General features: G+C 40.1%; 1 protein-coding gene across 1 annotated transcript in view; it reads right to left on the bottom strand.

Moving 5' to 3' along the window:
• Positions 1–6020, bottom strand: part of tenm4 (teneurin transmembrane protein 4) — a 226404-nt gene extending 220384 nt beyond the window's left edge. The window contains 3 exon segments of the mRNA XM_039778870.1: positions 45–302; positions 4733–4844; positions 5929–6020. The gene's annotated coding sequence lies outside the window, so the exon portion shown is untranslated.
• Positions 6021–24911: the final 18891 nt, after the last annotated feature.

Raw genomic sequence — 24911 nt, 5'->3', positions numbered from 1 at the left:
CAAAATGGCTCCATAGGAGGTATGCTTTGTGGAGGCTGGCTTACCCCCTTGGCTAGTCTCCTAAAGAGGCGTGGCCGTGGTGAAACCCTCTTGACACAGTTGGGGCATCTCGGCTCAAAACCGTCTCTGGTATAATCCTTCTCCTCTGACAACAGCCTCCAGGGTTTTGGATGATTATGCCATCCTCTCACACACAAGGTCTATCCCGTTGTAGTGGAATGATTACAGCCATTCCCAAGGTGTCTTTTGGTCAACAGCATTCATTGGTCTTCAGGAAAATGTTTTCAAACATTTTCTGTTTCCTGCAAACATAAATGTCGTGTGATATTGATGTAAGTATTTGAGCACCATTTGCGAAGAAGGTCACCAATTTAATTTAAGGTGTAAATAACTTCCCAATAAAATGAGCTGCAAATACAAAAAATGTGTGAAAGCTGGAACGAATTAAAGTGCTGAAATAGTCGTCAGATGATAAGAGCTTGTGCCGGTTTTTAAAAGCTGATAAGTTGAGTGAGGAATTGTGACCGCCACTAAATGACTGCAAAACTAAAGATACTCTATAAAAAAAAGAATATCACCAGACATGGATGAGATTTCCTCTTCCACAGCTAATGGAAGTGTAATTCCGTCACTAGGACAACAATAACAGACGTGGGGCATTGCTATTGATAACAAGGTAATGGGTTAAAGAATATGGAGGAACCACAAATGGAGAAAAACAAAACGTAATGTAAAATACACAAGCACATTCGCTGTAGAGGTCTTTTAGGTCCCTTCTCCTAAAGAAAAATCCCATAGCGGAACAAATACATGTCCTTTTTTTTAAAAGAGGAAGGAGGGGGGGGGGATAAGGTCAAACTCCCATGAGGAGCGTGGCTTTGCCAGTCGTGAGGTTACCACACTCACAAGGAGAGTGCAGGACTATTTTAGACTCGGACAGAAAATACAACCTCCTTTAAACCAGTTTAATAAGCCTCCTGAATCCAAGTGGTTCCCGCGGGTGGAAGCCAGGGGCTTGTCCTGACAGAGGGGGTAGGCCCTGCTTCTTGTCCGCTGCCTGGGGAGGCGTGCGTAATGCAGAGAGAGCAGCTGAGAAAACATTTCATTGGAGACAGACAGTCCCAACCTGCTCTTTCCCAACAACTGGAATAACAAAGACTCTGATTTAGGATGGTTTAAATCTAACTCTGAGGAACACAAATCATCTTAGACCACAGGGAAAACATCAGTGGAGGAAAGCCTGTGTTGTGTATTAGCTCTTTAAATCCTGCAACATTAGAAGCAATTTTATGTAAGATATTCAAATCTGCGTTTGTAGTACTTTTTGGCAACATTTTTGGTAATAATTGACGTCTCGTATTTTTTTGTGGCATTTTAGGCCTTTATTTATATAGGACAGCTGAAGACATGAAAGTGGAGAGAGAGGGGGAATGACATGCAGAAAAGGGCCACAGGTCAGAGTCAAACCTGCGGCCGCTGTGTCGAGGAGTAAATCTCTATATATGGGCGCCCGCTCTACCAGGTGAGCTACCCAGGTATCTCGTATTTTTTACTAAAATTTAAGCTTTTGTGGGTGGCGCTGTGTCTGTTTTCCTTTCAGCTATGGTTGCTATCACGTCACACAAACTACCCCATTCTTTTTTCATCCCTTAATCCATTCAGGATAAGAAAAAGAAAGCACATCACTGTGTCACGGTGTCATTTTTTACAGTGTGTATGTTATTTTGATGTTGTGATGCATACTTTGGCAACCATGAGTTGCAAACTGAACATCACTCTGAAAATCAGACATTAGTCCCCTATGCTCATCTGGTTGCAAGTGAAAATATCATAAAGTGTATCAGTGTACGTTAGAGGATGGATACCCGAACCGAGTCTGTCGGAACCCGACGGGCCGGGCCAAGTTCGGACAGATATTTAGAAATGATGTTCGGGTTCCAGTCGGGCTCGGTCACATCAGCGCGATAAGGCATTGAACATTTTAAATTTAAAAAAGCTTATTATGTAGGTGCGCGCCTGTGTTAACGTGCGCTTGTTGCCCCGTGTGCGCTGATGCCCTCATCTGTTGACATTTTCGAATGCCTTCCTACAGTTGCTTAATAAAAGCGGGCTTTCCACACAAACAAACGTATGTGCCATTAGTATGAGAAAAAAATTAGATTTTAACTGTCGGGCTTAGGTCGGGCTCAGACATAAATATCTTAATACCTGTCGGGCTCGGGCCGGTTTCGGTTACTGCTCTGTCGGACGCGGGCTGGGCTCGGACAGAAAAATGCGGCCCAATCCGCACTCTAGTGTGCGTGCATGCTCTTTACTACATTATTGAAACTACACTAGCTAGTTGGCATTTGAATCCTTTTTAGGTACTCAAATAAACAATACTGTTAGCGGCTGCCTAGTACAAATATCTTTCTACCATCCTGCATCCAAATTGACCACATCGGATCAGCAGCCGAAATGTTCCCAAGTATAAAGAAGTAAAAAACTGGAGTGTCCTAATTTGCTGGTGTAGCATCATGCACAATTGCCTTTTTCTATATCATCCACCAAATCAAATTTTCCCAAGGGGATAAATAAAGTATCTTCTATCTATCTGCTATTTTCCTTTAAATACAGCAAGCTCTGCAATCGGCTCAGTTGTCAGTGGACTATTTCTGCATCCACAAATTGAAAGACTACATTAGCCAGCTGGAAAAACAGACATGGAAAGCCGACTGATGGGCCAGAGGGAGACTGAATGAAAAACTGCCACCGAGTCCCTGGAGTCAGAAAATTACTCGCACATCGAGTTCATCTTCCATCAAGATGTTCATAGCAAGTGCTACAAACCTTTTAACTCTCCCTTGATCAACGGTGATGACAAAATACTGCAGTATGTACTTGTCTATGAAAATGCTGGAATGAAGTGCTCTTTTTGGTAAGTGCATTACAGAACTCTCTAGAGAGTTAAAAAGGCAAATTAAATGTGAAAAAGACAGCACTAGTTTTTAATTATATTTTATGCATAATAGATGATTGGGAATACATTCAGTGCTTCGTGTTCTTGTAGGTCAAGGAGAGTCCAGTGTTTATTAAACTGATCAAACAGACATGCACAGAGCAAAGAAGGAGAGATAAATATGAGAGCAGAGGCAAAATGCAATTAAGGGACAGAAAATGGATTTTTCGAGCTTTGTCTTAGTGATCTACTGTTTGCCCATATTTAAGGATTTCTATTTATACAGTGTATTAAAGGGCCAGGAGCAAAAGGGACATGCATGAAAAGTGAATGTCAAATCAGGATCATTTTGTCAGATGTGGTTGTGAGACAGAAGTTTTCTGAAATGCTGTGAGAAGATGAAAGGTTTGTGAGGGTAAGGGTTAGACGAATGAGGACGCTAATGAGGACAAAATTGGTGGTTACTGGTTCAGGTGTGTCCAACCTATACTTCTACTTCAGTAAAACTACCATTATAAGCTGTGGTGTATGCCTAGCTTTCCTGCACATTCTGCTGTCATTTCAACAGCACAACAGAGGGCATTTGCAGATTATCATTATGTGTTTATAATTGCGTGCATCTGAGGGTCACTTTGCTGTGATGTTACTTCTGGCTACCAAGTATGATTTTATTAGGCCTGGACCCATCTACAGCTTAATCTTATGTAAAAACATTTAAATAGTATTTTGTTTCCAGTGGTTTAGGATAATCTCCGGCAGTGTCTTTGGTTGTTTGTAGACACATCAGTGATTTCCAAAGCACAAATACAAGAGGGAGAGGGGGAAAGAGAGAGATAGAGGGAGTAAGAGATGGGGAAAAACAAAAAACATTAGGAGGGTAAGAGGAATTAGGGAGATATTGACAGTGTTAGATGCTTGGAAATAGATTGTGGCTTAAACCTTCCAGTCTTAAGGGGAAACAGAAGAGGTATCTTCAGTCGGGTGCTAAAATTGCTTGAGTAAAGGGAGAGATTGGCCCAGTGCCACTGCTAGCCATTTTGAGATTATTTTTTGGGCTTTTCCACCTTTAATGGACAGGACAGCTAGGTGAGAAAGGGGGGGAAGACATGCAGGAAATCGTCACAGGTCGGACTCAAACCCTGGACCTCTGCGTCAAGGTATAAGCCTCTCAGGTCACGTGCGCCTGCTCTACCCACTGATCCAACCCGTCCACACTGCTAGCCATTTTGGTGCCCTAAACATAATTCCTTTATGATGCCCCACCCACCACCACCCCGAGAATTTTTGTTTTTGCCAGTTTAACTTTTTATTACCAAACATATAACTCAATTAAATTTTATTTATAGTATCAAATCATAACAAGAGTTATCTCAGGACACTTTACAGATAGTAAAGTATAATTGCACTCAATACCAATAACACAATAGCAGCATCACAATGTAACACCTAAGAACAATAAAACGAAAAATGAAAATAAACTTTGTAAACACAGTACACAGAACAGCCAAAACATACAAAAGTATTGGCATATGCAAAATCTTAGTAGAAATTAAAATAATCATCCATAAATACAAACTTAAAAGCAGAAGTATACAAGTAAGCAATCTTTTTCAATAAAGCAAAGATTTATAAGCAGAAAAGTCACACAATTTTACTTTACTTTGCAAACACACTATGTAGAACAGCTAAAACACATACATTCAATTATTGAGAAGTGCAAAATATTATCAAAATAAACAAAAGATTTTCAAAAATCAATCAAATCAAATTGGTACTGTTGTGGAGTCTACAGACCTGCTGGCTGGCTGTGGTTGATGTATGCCTGAACTGCTTGTAGATGGTTGCTCGTCGTCTGTATCTTCCTTTTGGCCACGTGCTCCTCCTTGTACGTATCTCCGCATTGACTCTGCATTAATTTAGAAATACGAAGAAAAAGGATCAGTATAGAAAGAGACAAAATATCCAAACAAAGAATCTTATACCGAAAAAAATTATAAACATTTAAAACATGCAGCCAAGGAGCTCTCCCCCTTTATTACTTATTTATCAACTATTTGATGAATCTAAAAGCATAATAGAATGAGTTGCAATATTACACACAATTCAACAATAATGTTTGCTTTATATCATTCACAATTACATTTTATATTTATATCTTACCTACAGGAATAACAGCAAAATGATACACCTTACACAAGACTACATTTCTAAATCTTAAACATTATTTTACCTTTTAATCGAATACGACTTAAATATGGTTACGAGGGAATTTTGTCTACTACAAAACGTTTTTTCTATTTCACCGGCAGATGTCATCCATGCCTTTGCGTCCTGACATAAATGCAATCAAAACGCCAGTTTTGTCATGTAGCTTCTGTCACATTCAGATGTAACTAAGCTAGCTGTAGCAGTAACACTAAAAGTCTGAGTTCCTCAGACTTCACATTATCAAGAGCCATTTTCTGTCCCACTGCACATCCGGCACCTCACCTAATTTGTGTGAGAGACTGTAGCCTACATTCTGCTAAATTCTACTGACTGACAGTCCTAAAAATGGTTGTGGGTTTATTATGCTTTGCAAATGCCAAAATATGCGTTCTCAAATGACACTATGCTAGGTAAACTTTGCTAAATGCCTGGCTAAAGACTATTAATCGCACGCTACACGGTAATAAAGGGTCTGAAGCAAGAGGAATTGTTAGCCTACCTTGTGCACTGACTGCTAACTGTTACTGAGAAAGTATTGACCACCATCACGTCAAAATAAACCATGAACTACTGCTCAACAAGTAAAGTAACAGCTAGCTGGCGTCAGTTACTTGTAAAATGCATAGATAATGTTAACAGTAAAATCTCAATTTAGCTTGCACCTAAGTTATAACATATTTGTGTTTGCTAACATTAGCAGCTAATTCGAGGTGTATGCATAGGCTAACCATTACATTAGCAGCACATTTCCTGTATTTAAGAATGATTAAACGTGGACTTACCTGCAAGTGATGCACAGGCATCATCTCTCAGTTTCTTCTTTCTTTTCTCTGCTCCTGACTCCTGCTGTCTTTTCGAGGCCATTTCCAAAAAAGTTGACTTAGGCTACTGTCAAACTTCGTAAGGCGCGGGGCGGCCTTTAGCTCACCCAGTAAGAGTGTTCGCCCCGTGTTGGCTGAGTCCTGCAGCGGCGCAGGTTTGAATCCGACCTGCTGCCCTTTGCTGCGTGTCATCCCCCATCTCTCTCCCCCTTTCATGTCTATCCACTTTCAAAATAAAGGGAAAAGCCCCCCAAAAAATAAATAAAAATAAAAATACTTCGTCAGGCGCAATCCAACAGACCACTGAGATAGGGAAGGGCACCCACTGGGAAGTTGAGTGTGTGTGTGTTTGGGGGGGGCACCATCGTTACTTTCTTGAGCATTTAAATATATCTCTTGTTCTGTTTTGTGATATACATGCCTAAAAAGTGCCTATTATTTCTGAACTGAAATAATATGGCATTATAATTATTATGACTATGATGATTTTTCATTAGGCTATTTTTGGAGCCCCCTCAGATCTTGGTGCCCTGCGCACAGTGCGTGATGCGCGTGGCGGGAGTGGCGCCGCTGGGTAGGCCTTGCTTATATTTGAGGCAACCCACCTCTAAAACGTCATTCCACTCTGATCGACTCACCGTCATTGTGTGAGACTCCAAAACCAGTGAAAAACCTCAGAATTATACTTACCAGAAAAGACTCTTCGTCCCCCGAAAAAAACGCCCACATAAGCTGTTTGTTCAAGCAACAATTACGACTCATAGGAGCGCAGCCCTCTAGTGGCCGTAGTAATTATGACGGGAGCAAAGCAGAAAGTAAGGTGACAAAGTATGAGGGCACCAAGTTCCTCATGAGGAGGCCGGTTGGGGTGGTAGAGGAGTCAAACAAACACAGGACTTTCACCTAGGAGTAGGCCAGTAACAATTATTAAATAATTGTCTAACCGCAATTTTTCTACATAATTTTGTACATTTTATTTTGTATAACTGCAATTAAAGCATTAGAGCATTTTTTATGAGATTGGTCACACTATTGTTTGGAACCATCAAACGCATTTGCAATACCTGCGTAGCATCACCTAACAGTAACGTTAGCTAGCCTATAATATTATGGATTCCTAGGACACCCCACACCGCAGTTCCAAGTCCAGTCGGCTTTCGAACGTTAAAAATCCACCAAAGCACCTTTACATGTGTTTAAGTATTGTAGCTAGTTGGTCTGTTGTGTTTAGTCTACTATGGTGCTTTGTTTAATTAGTAACGTTACCGTAAATGATGACGCTGTAGAGGAAATGGCCGTCATTCATTAACATTATGCTCCACAGGGGATTTGTGCTTTTATTATTTTATTATATCTGTAGAGAACAACTTGTTGGCTAACTTTTGCTAAGGTCCTAAGTAGGGATGTCACGATACCAATTCCTTTATTTAAACATTTGGGTGGGGGGTGTAACTCTTCTTTCAGTGTTTTCTTTCAGTTTCAACTTTCTGTTATGGTGCGGAGTGGAGGGGGGAAGGAGAACGTGATTTACAAAAACAAAAACGTCAGTCTTCTGGACCCCACAGCCCGTTGCTCTGAAGCCTGGCATCACCACACAGTACAGTACCGTCTTCCATGATTTCCCCCGGAACTCCCAGACAGCAAGCACGTTTAGTTACGTCTGTTTCCATCTGCCGTTGTGGTTTTTCTAGAACTGCGGGCTGGTTAAAGTTAACTGATGTTATAGAGGTCCGTTAAAACAAGTGCTACCAGAGCACACATTAGGTTGTGATAGACAACAGCAGAGAGAAATAGACTCACTTGGGTTTTGGGAGTTCCAGGTGAAGTCGTGAAAGCCGCCGCCGTAGATGTACGGTAAAGCCAGAGGCTGAGTGCGGTCAAGCCGTACAGGGAGATGAGGGGCTATTGGCTGTTTTTCTTCTTCAGTATTTAGCAGCAGTCTAGAAAATTTTTAACGTTAGGCGTGTATACTTCCCCCGTCAGGTCCAGAAGGATTGCATCCCCTGGTACCTACGGTACTGTGGAAAAATGAGTACCGGCACGAATTTTGGTACCGAGTTGGTACCGAAGTACCGGTTCTCGTGACATCCCTAGTCCTAAGAGGTATGACTGTTGATGGTAATTGTTGACTTTGTTTAGATGTGCCAAATTGTAATGTAAATTGTATATAAGTGATTATTGGTCAGACAGTTTAACTAAAGCTATGCTAGCGGCAGCACTCACTTGTTGCCATAGCAACTCCAAACATCCTGGGACTTAAACACGCTCTGTTTCTGTTTTTTATGATTAATGCTTTGTATTTTATTGATGGGAATAAATGTTCTGTTTTCAATTTTTTTGTATATTTAAGCAAAAAATACTATGTTTTATGATAATAAAGAGGCGTGGTTTAATTCGTAGGCTGTAAACCATCTGGGTCACATAACAGTGAAATAACAAAAGATGTATCCTGGGATTCATTTAAACTTGAATTTGTTTAAAAAAGTAATAAATAATAATAAAAAAAATTTCACTAAAAGAGACTGTTAATCGCAATTATTTCTGAGACACTTAATTGTCCAGCAAAATTTGGAATTGTTACAGGCCTACCCAGGAGACCTGGGTTCATGTCTCGTTTAAATAAATAAAATAAAAGTAAACGGCAAGGTTGGTTTTAATGCAACGGAACAAACGGAACTACATCACATTCTGGGCCAAGTGCATAACAGAAAATGAAGTAACATCTGACTTTAACCCAAATCACAATCTTTTTCTAAACTTAACTAAGTAGTTGTGGTGCCTAAACCTAACCAAACTGCTACCGTTTCACAACGTTAATGACATGTTTAAAACCGCGACCGTTGTGTTCTCTGGTTTAGGTGGACGGAAAACTCTCCTGTGGGTCGTATTTCCTGCCACCGCTGGGCTAATTTATCAAATGCTCTTGTGGGTTGTATTAGAGGGTAGGAATAAACAATCTATATCTTCGTATGGTTTGGAGGACTTGTAACAGAAAACAAGTCATTCTTTATACTTTAGACAAGTTTAAAATGACTGTATGGACATCAGTGTAAATTATTAGCATTACTGTTAGTTTCCAGTGGAAGTCATTTCTTAAATGCAGCTCTGTTGTGCTCTCATTATTTCAGACAGTTTTTCAGGCAACTACATAAATCTAAGGAACTCTGTATGTTGAGATTTATCTGATCATTTCCAGTGGTTGTGCTAATACTAACCTCAAAGCCACTAGATAAACAAATAAATCAAATGAATGCCATATATGCTCAATTATCATGTAGTCGGGACTGTCCTACTTCTAAATTCAGACAGTGTTGCCTTGAGCATATCTTGCTTTGCATGACTAGTCAGAGTTATTTAGTGTTTGTGCAAGTCCACAGGCAGGTGATTTTTGAGCATTGTGTTTAGGCTAAACTTACAGAGAAAATCATCAGAGGTCATATTACATGTGTAATCTTTGCTGCCACTCTCATGAGATTAATCTGCAAGTAACTGCATATTCTAAATGTATGCACACGTTACCGTCTGTTCGAACCAGCTGGCTGTCTGTCACATGGAAAGTGGGCTTCCTCCTGCCACAGAAGGTTAAAACCTGTCATGATTTGGGCCAGGCCAACTGTCCCCCATTCTGTACACGGACCGTGCCAATGAGCTGTCCTTGTTTTGTTTGTTTTAATATTACTGTAGCTTTCAGGAGAGTAAAACCCTTCCTGAAAAGCTATGCTACAAACACATTTATTAGGAAACCCTGGGTATCTTGAAATACATTTGACTGGGCCACCTTGACAAAAAAAAACCTATACAGTTTGTTTATTATTGGTTAAAAAACTAGCCAAAACAGGGCGCCCAGATAGCTCACTTGGTAGAGCAGGCGCCCATATATATAGAGGTTTGCTCCTCGACGTGGTGTGCCCGGGTTCGACTCCGACCTGTGGCTCTCTGCTGCATGTCATTCCCCCTTTCATGTCTTCAGCTGTCCTGTCAATAAAGGCCTAAAAATGCCCAAAATAAAACTAGCTAAACTATATAAGTAGAATAAGGTTTTGTTTAAACTAGCAATCTACATATACACACACACATTTTTTATCATTTTCATATTATGAAATGTAAAGATGAAATTTGACATTCATCTAGTATGAAATGTTCTGTGAAATAAAAGGTTACTGGATACGGCTGCACTATTTGCACATGTAATTGCATGGTTATTGTGTTGACAGTCTCCACCTCAAACTGGGCAGCTACTGCGACGAAGCGGTGCACGGCTGGCGTGAGTGTGAAAGACGGATCAGCGTAGTAGTATTAATAGGAGAGTCCCTCTGCCAGGGGAGACTTGCTGACCTTGGTCTTATCTCTGGGACCTCATGCATGATTGATAAATAAAAATGAAACTCAAGATGTCTTCCCAAGCTGAGGTATCTAATCTCATTATGAGCCGGTTCTTTTGGCAAAATGAGAATAGACCTGGTTGGTTTTGACTGGCAAAGCAAATTTCATTTTGCAGCACTTGTACTGCTTACGCACTGTCAGACTGGGACTGGAGATACAGAACAATATCTGTGTGACTTCTCTACACCTCAAAGACAATTGGATTCACTGATGGGTCAATAAATATTCCATCTCCCTAGTAATAAAACCACATGTATTAGCTAACGGTTCTCCCTGTCCTCCATGTACAATGCAAAGTAAAAAATAGACCTCATGTGAGAATTTTAACATGCATCAACACTTTGCCTTGAGCAATTTGTTTACAGCTCGCCTCATGAATTATTAAAAACAGAAAATACAGTGTTTACCCTTGATATGACAGGGCCCTCTAAAGCTACAACTCTGCATTCAATGTTGTCAACATAAGTGGCATAGACGTGCCACCATAGAAATGTGGTTTTCAGCCATATGTGCTCTAGTATTTGGATGCTGTTTACCCAGTGCTGCAGAACACAAACAATTGAGAGCTCTAATGTAGCTGACTGGGTATATATTTTTTTTTATAGCTTTACATGAAAAACAGCCACCGCTGCAAATTTTGTCTCAGTCATTATATGTAGCCACAACATGTAAGATTGTAATAGCTGTGTAACAATGCTCTTTCGTCCATAACAGGGAATATTGGTATGAACGGTTAATCAATAATTCTCTGAGCCAATGAGGCTGTCTGAAAATGTTTCATAGATTCTCATATTCCTTTCACAATCTAAATCAGATCGCTGATAACTTCAAGATGAATTACTCTGCAACAGTGTATATGGCTATTAGTAGTCCATTCATTTGACCTACCAGAGGGTTTACCGGGCAGACTGAAACATAAAACCAAAGGAATTGTTTTCATGTCTCTGCCTATGGTCTGCCTGTGAGTGATGATTACCAATGTAATTACTTCCACGAACATATCTACTAAAAAAAAACATGTGAAATAATATAATAGCCAACAATAGTATACTGAGGTAAACTTTTTGGTAGGACTAGGGCAAGTTTATTTATTTTTTTTACTGTTGGTACTTTGTTACGGGCACCTTGAAATGCAACAGTCGACAACAGTCGATGAACCAGACTGCCCAACGTTTCTCTTCAGACTAGTAATATAACACCGTAATATAATAATATATAAAATAGTAGTTCTCTCACTTGCTGTGTGCATGATCCCAGCAGTTTATTCAACCTCGATATCATTTACTTTTGTTTGAGCATGTATGAAATGGCATTTTAACTTTGATTGCACTTAATAATCACACCGAGACACCCACAAGTCCTCCAAATAAACTGGTTTGAATGATATTAGGACCTAATCTGACCAAAAGGACAACGTGGTTTTTATGGGGATTGGAAAAAGATATTTCTTAATTCAATGAACGTTTTCAACTGGTGTTTACAGTAGGAAAGGCACATTACAGTAAAGAGTGCAGACAAATCCATCCTGCTTGTATAAAGTTACAGGAACTAGAATTTGCCACAAGCAAAGTGTCTTATTTCACACGTTTACAGGTTTGCAAAATTCTTATGTGATCACAGCCAATAACGTCATGCATAGGTTATATATATCAATATCACAACAGAGTTTTGGGGTCTTTTGTTATCCAAACACAACACATTGATCTGTATCTGAGCTTTACTGTGCCCAGCTAAGTAAACTGCATACCGGTTTCCCCACCGGAGGACCAGAGGATGTCTTGCTCACTATATTCACACACACGCACACTACAGTCAGTCATAATTTAATTTCCTCCTTTAGGGATATGCTTGTTTTGGGTTATTTTTATAATGTGTTCTGTTAGTCATGATTCAGTCCAATGCGAACCATTTAGATTTTGCTGTTTGTTTTTCATCCCGTGGCTCTTTTTGAGCCCCTTATCTCACATGCACAAATTAGCAATTTGCCTCTATCCTGTGATCTTTCAAACATTTTTTATTATTGTCTTACCGTTATTGCTGTATAAATCAATTTATTATAAAACTGATACACTAAGGAGATGAGGAGCAACCAAACTTGAACTTGCTGCTCTGGAGCCCCTGTTGCTGTTAATATCCACACTTTTTGCAACACCTCGTCAAGGCCCTGACACACCAAGCTGACGGACAAGAACTAGTAGCGACGAAGGCCGACTGTGGCGTCCCCCCATGTCGCCCTTGTCTTTGCCAAAAATAAGCACTGGAACACACCGCAGAGACTACAGCCGATTGGCCATTTAGCACGTATGTTCTGTGCATGCATGCATGGGAATAACCCTCCATACCAGCAGGTGGCGGTAATCTTTTCATCATTCTAAAAGGGAAACAGGATACAAATGTTGCTATGATACGTACAACAAACAGTGTTTGCCTGAATCAACCAAGGGGGTAAGCCAGCCTCCACAAAGCGTAGCTCCTATGGAGCCATTTTGTTGCTATCAAGCCATCACCTCCCGTTAGCATTCCATTGACTGCCATTCATTTTGGCGTCACTTTGACAGCGAATAACTTTACATCTAAAGAAACACGACAATGTATAACAGACTCCATTACCTTGTACCTCACGTAATGGCTCCGTAGCAGACGTTTTTGTAAAAATAGGCTAACGATTGTGTCATAACCAGCCGACTTTCTGTCGCATAGTAGAGGAATATAGTACAGGAGAAACTTGCAGGCAGTTTCGACTTACATTAGCTGTATCAGTTTAATTACTAGTGTTAACTAACATTTTAGTTAGCAATAATTAGCCTGTGCCTATGTTATCTCCTTACATATACCTACGCTCCCCGTCTCTGCTAAATTGGGAATGATTGAGATTTCTCTTGGCACAGCTACCAGAAGACTTCCAACTTTCAGACACGTTGCTCACGTCACATCTACGTCTTCAAGCTCAGTTGGAGGCTGTGCAGTAACGCTCAGCGCTCACCAGAAAAGTGATTCTAATATCCTTCACTGGTCTCCGTCCAGAGTCTATGGGGTTGCTGTGTCCATTCTTTTTACTGTCTATGAAATCAACAGCGGCAGAACAGAACGGAGCCTACGGTCCCTCTGCTTCACTACCCACCGGGAAGACGGCGGACACCAGGGGATGGCTAACCACAATCAGATAGATTGGCTGTTCAGCTGATGCCGATTGGCCGATGAAGGCAGGCGCGTGGGGATGGTGCGGGACACACCGCACAAACTAGGGCAACGGTCGCTCACCGTCAGCCCATCTTGGACCGATGGCGTATCAGGGCCATTAATTGTCCGAGACTGTCTAAAACACTGCTACTATTCGTTATTTTAATTAAGAAATACTGCTTCTCTTGCTAGATACCTGCAGAAAGTGTGAGAGCCAACCTTTCTGTCAATGAAGATAATTCAATACTTTTATCAGAGTTAGTCAAATGCAGTTACTGAATTCAGTCAAACATTTAAATTTGATGCAGAATACTAAAGTAAAAGTAGGCACATACACTTATGAGAAAACAAAAGGCATAAATTAAACATATGTATTTAAGGAAGACAAGAGCAAGATCTTCTATTTTTTCTCTTCCCCCTGTGTCTCCTTGTAACAGATGTTAGGAGTGAGTGTGACAGCATGGCAGGAAATGGTTCAGCAGCACTGGCGTGTATATGATGGATGATCAGAACGTTCCCCTCTATACTTGTGGCTATGACCTTGTTGGTACCAATGTTACATGTTGGCTTATCCTGACCCATCACAGATAAAGAGGCCGAACTCATCAATGTATCCTCCCCATCAGTCAGCCTTTTTCCACTAGAACATCAACGACACAGGATCCAGTCAGTTGAAGGACGTTCAAGGCTCCAACAATACAAGAAGATATGTGTCTAAAAATATACTATCCCTGTGGTACCAACAGAACAGTGCCTGGATTTAGAAGCACAGTATTCCACATGCAAGGATAAGTGTAAATTCAGTGCACTATTACAGATGTAGTCATATTTGCAATAATGGAATAATGACTTCACAATCGGACAATCTAGTTCATCAAAGGCTTCATACACTTCATAATCCAAAGATTCCCTAAAATAATCACTGAACTGTTAAATTGAAATAATATTTATTCATGAGCTGCCAACTGCAAAGGTTATCCATGCAGATGCCAAGGTAGAGTAACTATGTGACCCTGACGCGGAAAAAAAAGTTGATATCCTGTAATGGTGGCAGAGTACTAACTCCAATTATGTGCACCATGATGGCGACTGTCATAGTTACTAAAAATTTGTCAGACAAAAGATGTACAACTTTGTATCTGCTGGATCTATGCAAAATAGTATCTAGATTGGAACACTGAAACACAAGAACTGATCCCAATTCATAATTAATTAATATTTCATGAGTTGAAATACTAACTTATCATTCCTTTAATCTTTTTGCAAATGTAATATAGTGGGCCGCCTGCATGTGTTGCATTCATAGTGTGCAGGCACTACAAAGTTGTTTTTTTTAATTACTCTGAATTCTGTTTAGTTTTACACAGAATACTGTAGATAAACGTATGAGGAGCCAAAACTTCCAAAGGAGTTGACATTAATTAACTAAGTAACTTTGACAGCATACTGTAATATCTTAAATATGATGTTTTTAAGTATAAAATTACCCAACAGGGGTCCTGATGGGAGAATTAAACTGAGTGAATCAAACTAGGGATGCTAATTTAGATTTTGTGTTCTGGCCGATTGATTGTACCAGCAGCGCAGCCACAATGTTTCGTGCATAATTATGAATGCATGCAGCCACTTTCCTGGAATTGATTGCGCGTCCATGCGACCGACACAAGTTCGCAGCCGTCCGCCTGCGAGTTGTCAGCTGTGTGTCTACCTGGCATATAGTGTGTTCCATTTGTACTCGGGACTCGGATTTTCCGAGGTCAAAGTTGGAAACACGCCCCCTGACCTTGGATTTCCGAGCTCGAAACCGGACAACCTCACATGTAGCCCAAGTTCAAAATCCAACATGGCTGCCCCCTGTTTTAACAGTTGTGTAAGCTGAAGTAACAAAGTTATGAGCACTTTTGTCTTATTTGTGTCTCACTAAATCAGTTGTTCACACAGGCATGTTCAACTTCTATCTGTGGACATGTTTGTATGCACAAAAAAACTGAGTTATCGGAGTTATCAACTGGTATTGCTAACAATGGCTAACAGTGCTAGAGCTAATGAAAACAATGAAAATCTGACTTGTAAATGGAACGCATTCAACTCGGGTGTGACGTCATTCTCAGCTCCGGCTTCCGAGTTCCGAGGTAAATGGAACACACTAATATGCTGTGTGTAGGATGGCTGATATAGTGGCATGTGTCACGAAGCTCTCCGATGTGAGCACCTTCCAGCAGAGAGCCACGAACTTAAAATGCAACTTCCTAGTGCAAACTTAATATTAATGTTTTAATAATATTGTTTTTAACTGTTTAACGGATAGTATTAATCGGTCAAAATCCTTACTGTCAGTTAAGGGTTAAATGGTTAATTATTATCATCCAAACTAAATTGTGGTGTCAGGTTTAATTCAGACTGAAGTTTTGATGAAAACAGTTAATGACCAAGAATGTGTCTCATTGGTATTTGCACAGAAACTACTCAAAGTACACTTGTGCATTTAACTGAATAGGTCCATGGTACTGGACTACAGGACTGCCAGACCTCATATATACTGTAAAACAAGTGTCTTGCAAGATTTATGCTTGGGAGGTACATTCAAATCATTCTACAATTATACATTCAACATTTAATCACCAAGTGCATTCAGGCAGCATGACATATACCATAATTGCATCTGTGGACGAGATGTAGTGACTGTCCAGTGGTGCACTGGATCAGCATATCATGAGGTAGTTATACTCAATAGAAAGCGACACATGGAATCAATTACGAGCATTGCAGAGCATGGACACAATATTTAGACCTGAAAATTGGTGAAGTGTGGGAGGACTGAAGTCCCACAGGGTTGCCGATGGTGACAGATTGTGCACGACACTTTGTTAACACCCAAGCGGGTTGTGTAGTCTGAGACAGAAACAACCCCACATTTGATTCTTTAGAGATTGAACAACAAATGTAATTTGATGCAATAATAATGATCACCTTCAGTAAGAACTGTAGTTAAACTATAACATTTGTGAAAGGAAAAAGAGTCTGTATTTTTTTAATCAGGGCCCGGCTGGGGCCTGTCAGTGACTGTGATAACAGAATCATGGACGGAATCGCGAAATTTAAAATTAATTAATAAAAAAAAAAGCTGTAAGACAATTTCCATAGGGCCCTACATTAAGTCAGCGCTAAAAGGTAACTGGAGATTACGTCTAAGTTTCAAACAGAGCCGCCCCACTGTAACTGTAGTTTAAAAAAAAAAAATCTTAAAATACATAAAAAACAACAAAAAACAAAACATTCCCAGTGGCTTAAGCGTGGTGGTGGGCAACTTGGGCCCGGTGGGCCACCAGGCTTGCCACCGGGGAAAACACTGATTTAATGGAATCCATCGAAGAATTTGGAGAAGGGCATCATTGCAACCAAAGTGGGAATGGAATTTGCACTGAAAGGTAAATCCATTTACCTTTTACAGTTCCAACCAATTGTATCTTAGGGTAGACACACAGACAACATTTTGTCAGAGGACAGGTAATCCCAACCCTAATTTCCGTCATGACTTGCATAACAACTGTCAAAAAAAAATTCCAAACATTTCTGATAATAATCGGTATATACGGAACAAGGCCAGAAGAAAGGGACAGCAGGGGGACACTAACCCTCTTACAGTAGGGTCAATGTGGCTCCATAATGACCTTGCTGATGTGATCCTCCAAACTTGGGTGTGAGAAGTGGCGGCTCCATCTTCTAGTAAGTACCCGGCCTAACAGTTTGTCGGGTAGTCCATTCACCAGTCAGCCAAAGGTGATTACTTTTAAGTAGTCCAGCATTTTTTGTCTTTTAGAGCCAGCTGTACAGAATCCGCTGCTGCGCCTCAAACAGCAAAGAGACCAAATGTGCTGCAAATAAATAGTAAAATGTACTGCCCTCATATGAGAAGCCCTAGTGTTTTCTAATTAGTGTGAACAGCAAAAAAACTACGGATGCATTTTTTCAACTCTAATATGGATGGTTACAAAATCAGATCAGAGGCATATAAACTATGTAGACTTTCGCTCATGGAAACTTTTGATCATTGACATGTCAAAAATATTATCTTAGTCACAAAGTTAGACAATACAGTACAAGGCAAAATGGAAAGATATGCATTCCAAACTCAGCTGCAAATGTACTAAATAAGAATGTTTTTGTCAAGCATCTTTTTAAAATGTCTGCCATTTTACACTGGTATTGGTTTATAGCCTTGAAAAGCTATAACTGTATCAAACAAAAGAAGATGAGGACCAATCCAGAATTGAGCATTAAATTCGGTGCTAAACAGCCTAATGTTTTACCCCACTCAAAGCTGCCCATTATTGACTACAGTGGATTCAACAAGATCTCGTCCATTTTGCGAAATGTGTCTAAAAGTGTAAAGTGCATTTCATTTGATTGACACAAATATGTTAATATTTTATTCCTCCAACATGAACTGGATTACGGCGATGCCGTCATTTAGAGTAAGTGACTCAGTGTGGAAAATATGAAGACTGTCAATCACAATGTCACAGTGTGGTTTGGAATGACATGTTTCTGTTTTTCTGTTGTATTGGTGGGCTTCCAAAAGTATGAGTTGATAATAAGGCAAAACTATGTAAAAAAAAAGCTATATTATGCATTTTTCTACATCTAAAATCAATAGACCAGGATAAACTTAAAACTCAGCTGTGTGTTCCCTATTGTGACCTGCAGTGCACAGCAACTTAACACTCGGTAAGTTTCTGTGTGCAGCCCCCTGTAATCACTGTATGTGCCAAAGACTCTCCTCCCAACTCTCATTTCTCTTATGACATTTCAATATTCCCTCTCTTAAACACAAAGAGGCAGTACTCATCTTTCAGCTTACACTAAAAATGCATCTCTCCAATCCACATCTCTCTCCTCTCAGCCCTCTTCCATTACCAACACATACTGTCTGTTATCCTGAAGTTCTCCACTGTTTTAAAACAATTCAAATGTCTCAACACTCATACACACTTTTAATAATTTTTTTTGAATTTGATAAATAATCTACTAATTTTAAAACGTAGTAAAAAAAAGTATTTACAGTTAATACTAGATAAACAATTTCATTAAGCACTTTATGCCCTTAGAATGAGAGGTGCACTTAGCGAGTTTGGTACTAATATTCCTGTTGTTCTGTAGCCTAGAAATCTAGACGCACCCTAGCGGCAGCAAATGTAATTTGCAGCCAGGTTCAGTCTAGAAACTCTCCGTTGGCTTGCGTGCTGGAAAAACCAAATTCTGGTCAGGCCAATCACATCGTGTATAGAGTCGGTGGGCGGGCTTAACATAAGGATGGCAGAGTTGCGACGGTTCCACGTGAATTCCCTGCTGCTTGAAAACAAAGAAGATGGCTGCTGCTGGCGAACAGCGGTCTTTCAAATCGGCTTTGGCCGCGACTCTGGAAGACTTGGAGTTAAACACTGAAGTCATTTTTAAAAAAGGAAGATGTGTTCGGAGTTTTGCCGACCGGATACGGCAAAAGTTTAATCTATCAACTAGCGTTGCTCTGGTTGGCTATGAGTGCAGAGGGAATTTGAAAGACAATCGTTTATCCCGCCCCTCGGATTGAGCCCTGCCAATGGTGAGTTTCCAGACCCAACATCTTGATGTGGGTCTGGCTTGTCAGGCTAGCTGTTCTGGAGATTTAGTCAGCAACTTCTTTTGATTTAACTAATTCAACTCCTTTTAACTAACTACAGTTTCTGACTAAACATTGTAAAAATGATTATTCTCATCCTAATTCACTATGAAAAAATCTAATTAAAGCTGTGACTTTCAAAAATGGTACGATGCTTGTGTGATGTTTATCTGTTTTTTTTTTTGCTGTGACATGTTTTACTTGCTTTAGTTGCTGAAAAACTTGTGAACTCTGTTATACTGTTAAGCATTATATCACAGTCCGTGCACTTCACTGTGTTACTGTGAAGCGAGTGAAGCGCTTTAACGCCTTCTAATTGCACCTTTGTCATCTGCAGTTCTACCACCTGCGTATGCACTTCGCCACTTGCATGCCAGTCTTCAGGGACCCTGTCATGTCAATGTGCTTAGACTAATTAGAGTATAAGACACCGAATCAGTTTGATTTCATGTGCAGATATTTGCTACTGAAACACATGTCTAGTCAAAGGCAACACTTCTTTCTAAGGTGCCTTTTCAGGTTACTTAAAGAAGTATTTTACTGCTGAAGAGGGTCTTTTCATAAAACTGGGCTGGCTATGCAGTAAAATTGGTGCTTGGTGCTACTGTACACTGCCACTTAAAACAGAGAAAAGGGGCTGTGATATTCCCTTTTGCTTCAAAAAGGTAAAAAAAAAAAAAACTACAACTACCAGAATGTACACAAGACCTATCCAACCCTCCCGCTGGTGGGTGATGTAATGTGAGCGTGTCATACAATCAATATGGCAGCCGGTTAGTAACAAACAATCTTGTATCACAGTAAAACTGTAAGCTAAAATAGGTTTCTGAAAACATGAGGAGAGAAATAAACAATACAGCAACAGAATCTTGGTTTATATTTGATCACTGTGGCTTAGTTTTACAGTTTCATCTGAGTTTTTTCAGCCTTCGTTTACGCAATACAGGAAACAGTATGGCACTCACTTCCTGTTCACAAACTCTCGTATTACTGCCAAACAGTGCACTAAAATATGTTTCTGAAATTAGAGTGGTGGGTGTAAAGCATGTGTATTATCCAGCACTTCTGAAATATAATGCAGTTGAATATGCAGAATTAACTCAGGTCTTTATGGTTTAAAGAGATAAAAACATCTCATGCACCATCTTAGTATATCTGTTAATTCCATTGATTCTTCATCGGCCCCTAAGAAAAGCAACAACTACGGACTTTTACCAAGTCAAGAGTCTCGGTGTCACCCTGGACAGCACCTTTTCCTTTGCACCTCACATAAAAAACATCACTCAGACTGCTTTCTTCCATCTTCGCAATATCTCCAGACTCCGCCTAGCCCAATCCAGCACTGAAGTCTTGGTCCATGCCCTGTTACACCCCGGATCGATTACCGTAATGCTGTTCTCTCTGGCCTTCCCACCAAACTGCTTACCAGGCTTCAAATCATTCAGAACTCTGCTGCCCGGATCATTACCCGTTCAAAATCTTCTGTCCACATCACGCCCGTTCTCATCCAGCTACACTGGCTCCCTGTTCAATACCGAATTGATTACAAAAACCTTTTGCTCACTTATAAAGCCCTTCATAACTTAGCCCCAATCTACATCTTTGACCTCCTCCAGGACTACACTCCCTCCCGCTCTCTGCGCTCCTAACCATCTCTAACGCCTCAGCACCATGGGTGCAAGGGCTTTCAGCTGCACTACTCCCAGGCTCTGGAACTCCCTGCCCCCACACATCCGTCAGTCTGACACCATAACATCATTCAAATCCCACTTTAACACCCACCTGTTTAAACTGGCTTACTCACTGTAACTTATACTATGCACGGTGTTTCCCTTTCCACAACAGTGTTGGTGCTGCAATGATACAAAGTTGGTTGAAAAATGGCAAAGTGTCCCTTTGCCTGCCTAACTGAGCCTGCTATAAATGACTAACTTTTTGTTGGCCCCTTGGGAGCAGCAAAAAACAAGCTGCGAACATAACACAGACCTATTGTCACCTTTTAAGGTGGCAAACTTTTGTTGCAAACAGTTGCCCATTTATACATCCAGTGGATACGGAGCAACATTAGAATTCCTTTCAAGTCATATTTCTGGCCACCTAGCTGAATAATTTTGTACAATATTCACTCTTTTAGCTCTATTTTTGGCCTCCACCAACACCTGAAGGAAATCTGTCTCTTCCCCACCCCCCTTTCAGATTACTTATTTGATTCATTGTTACACAGTTAAGTTGTAGGACACTAACATTGCACTGAGATCTAATTTGACCAACTGTGTGAAGAGGAAACAAGTTATTTTTCCTGGAAATCTGAGGTTTGCATTAATAGGCTATTTGATTATTTATCTTCCCTGGAGGCCAGAAACCAGTTTAATTTGTAAATGTGACTTTTATTAGAGAGAGTAAAAGTCACATATTCTATACTTTGAACGCAGAGCAGTAACTTTTAATTCTGTTGCTGCTTGCTGCCTGCCGGTTGTTTTCATTCATTTCTTTTAAGCTTTGCAGAGCAATGGTGGAACTGGCCTGGCAGTGAAAAATACTCTGGAGTGACTGGATAGCTGATGTGCCAGCTACTTTTCTTTTTTTTTATTAGCGCAGCCACTGTCACTTGTTTGTCATGCATTTCATTTGCAAATGTAAGCATGCATTATAATCTGGATTTTCTTGAGTTGAGATCAGTACTGGATAAATACTAAACTGTCATTTCCCAAACGTTACCTAAATTGTCAATGCAAGTTATTACATTTAAAAAAATTATTGACAATGTGGTCTCTTCATCTCCCTCAAAGCTTTGAATTAGGTACAGCAGGGTAAATGTGCTAATAAAAGGCAATTGAGTTCTACCTTTTTCAGAAAAGGTCAGTTGGTGTTGAAACTTGTTTTTGCCATCATGGCATTAACAACAAATCAATGTCAATATCTGGCCAGTGTGGAAGGAACTCACCTCACTGTCAAGGCCAATTCCAAATCTACTTGTTGTATATAAATACTTCGTTACTGTACTCAAGTAGATTTTTCAGATATTTTTACTTTATTTGACTATTTATTTTTGTGGCGACTTTTTACTTTTACTCCTTACATTTTAGAAAATTGGCTCGTTACTTTAGGTTTGTACAAAAGGTCGTCTATCAGGAGTGATCGTGAGTGCATGTCGGAAAATAGCGCGGACACGCGCCTCACACCGCGAGCGGGCCACACGGAGAAACAAATGAGAGAAAAGAAAAAGACACTATATGCTGTCCAGAGGATAATCAGTTAGATTGTGTGTGTGCGTCCTTGAGAACTGTAAGTCGTATAACTTATGTTGTCAGTTAATGTAAGCCTGTTGTTGTATATTGGTCTATAGTTCTTGCAAATGTAAAGTAAATTAGGGATTTGTTTGTGTTCACCTGTTAGCTAGGTTGCATGTTGCTTGATCTTAATAAAGCATCAGAAGAGAGAAGTTGTCTCCGTCCGTGTTTTAACAGACACACCTGGGGCGAAGTTGGAAACCAGAATGGTCAGCTTTAAATACAGTCCTAATCTAGTCCTCATTAACAAGTTTCAAATAATTTCACTGGAGTTACCGTTACTATTTTTCGCGTCATCAATATCGAATTCAATCTAATTGGATGGGAATTGGTGCTGCATTCATGCCACCTCGGAATAACAGGCACCACCCCCCTGGTCACGTTGTTTTTCCGACTGGTAGCGTTCACATGATCGGGATGCGTGTTCTTCTTCTTCAGTTATATTGGCGTTTGGCATAACAACTTTTTGCATGACTGCCACCAACGGTTGGCCGTAGCCTAGAGCAGGTGGGTGAAAACATGGAGGCCACAATAACCAAATATTCTCTGCTGTTTTCTTATGCGAGCATCCAAACAGCACATAGCCAGGTGTTTTTTGAGGACAACGAACGGGAAAAGAAACGAATAATGTGTTTTTTTTATAAATAGGCCTATTTATGAATAATTTTAAACATGTTATGTCTGTGCATGTTTCTTGGCAGAGGCATTTGTCCACACAAACAGTTTATTATCATTGAAATATGTTCAGTGAACCAAAGTCGCCTCCATCAAACGTCAGTTGTCAACAATGCGTCACCAACTGGGGAACTCGGTTAGCAAAATCCAGCCCGAGTTTCCCACCTCTGATTCCCACAGGAGGTTTACGTGAATGGTGACGTTGTCACTCGGAAATACGTTTTTCCGATGTCCATGAACGCACGGAGACTTGACGCACCACTACAAGACGACTCGACAGATTCGGCGGCATTCATTTGCGGCAAATCATTGCAGCATGATGGTGGTAACGTTAGCACTAGTAGTATGGATGGCGACATGAGAGATCCCAGAGATTCAGCAGACAAGCAGCAAGACATTCACAATTATCCTTGGCCTTATCTGAGAGAGATGTTTAGGCATCAAGAATGACTCCTGGCGAATGTGCTGCGTAGCTCTTAAAGTATGGGGAACTTCTTAATTAATGTCTGTTTAGTAATTCATATTTAATCCTTTATTTTCTTTCCAGAAACCATATTTGAGCACACACACATACCGGTACATGTAGATTCCTTTAAATGTTAAGGGGAAGATTCAAAAAAGAGAAACTGGATCTGTGATTTCTCACAGAATCACAATTGAATTCATATCTTGCTACTCAGTCAGAATCTTATTAACCTGGAGTCCCAGTCTTTGTCACAATAATCATATATGTGATGTTTATTAGGCCTAATTAAAATGTAGCCAATGGCATATAAAGAGCCTTTTCTCCATGTCTACTGAAGTTTCTCAGCTTGAACTCTAGTAACATTTGTGTGGTCCAGGTAGCTTTGCATAAAAAATGGTTGTCATTCGCAAGGCTACTTTTACTTTTATACTTTAAGTAAATTTCCAAGCCTGTACTTTGTTACTTTTACTTGAGTAAAGAAGTTAAATCAGTACTTCTACTTTTACCAGAGTATTTTTTAACACAAGTATCTGTACTTCTACTTGAGTACGAGAAGTGAGTACTTTTGCCATCTCTGCTTGTTGGAAATAAGAGTTTGTACTCTTACCAGTTTTTGGTCTCCAAAATATATATGTTTTTGGCTAAATAAACTGTCTAGCTCAGTGAAGACCATAGATGTATTTGGATTTCTAATTTTGGTAGATGACATGTAAAAAATTGTGGATGTTTTATTTGGGTATCAAAATAAAAAGGATGTCTTGAACACTAAGGATCATAAAAGTACTGTATATTCTTATTGTAGTTAATACTTACCCTCCCAAATTACTATTGTATATTTAATACTTTAAAAAGGTCACTTTAAAAACCGAGTGCCAATTGGACATTCAGAATGGCTAGTATGGCATGACAGGAAAGCTTTTCATTCTCACGTAAGACAATTTTAAAGGGTATTTTTGAATGCATGTGTCTTAAAGCTAAAGCATGCAATTGGCACTTGGACTTTGTAATAAAGTGGCTCTACCTGTGCAGTCCTAAAATTGACTCATATGAATTTCTTATTTATAGTAATGTGTTGGGACTCACTGTGTAAGGAAACAAAAGAGAGGCCTACATGTAAAAACTAAGCCGAAACAATGAAACCCTGTCAGGCCTTGCAAATCTCACCGGAGTGTCAGACTTAGTTTGAATCAAAATCCTGGTTTTCTATTCGACGAGATTGTGGCGCTGCCATGACATCACTACGGTATAAAAGTCAACATGCCCACTCAACAGCGCCTTTCCACTGCAACAC

Source organism: Perca fluviatilis, chromosome 2 (assembly GCF_010015445.1).
Source record: "Perca fluviatilis chromosome 2, GENO_Pfluv_1.0, whole genome shotgun sequence".
NCBI lineage: Eukaryota > Metazoa > Chordata > Actinopteri > Perciformes > Percidae > Perca > Perca fluviatilis.
Note: the sequence above shows the minus strand (reverse complement) of the source record. Positions and strands in the feature narration are given on the sequence as shown.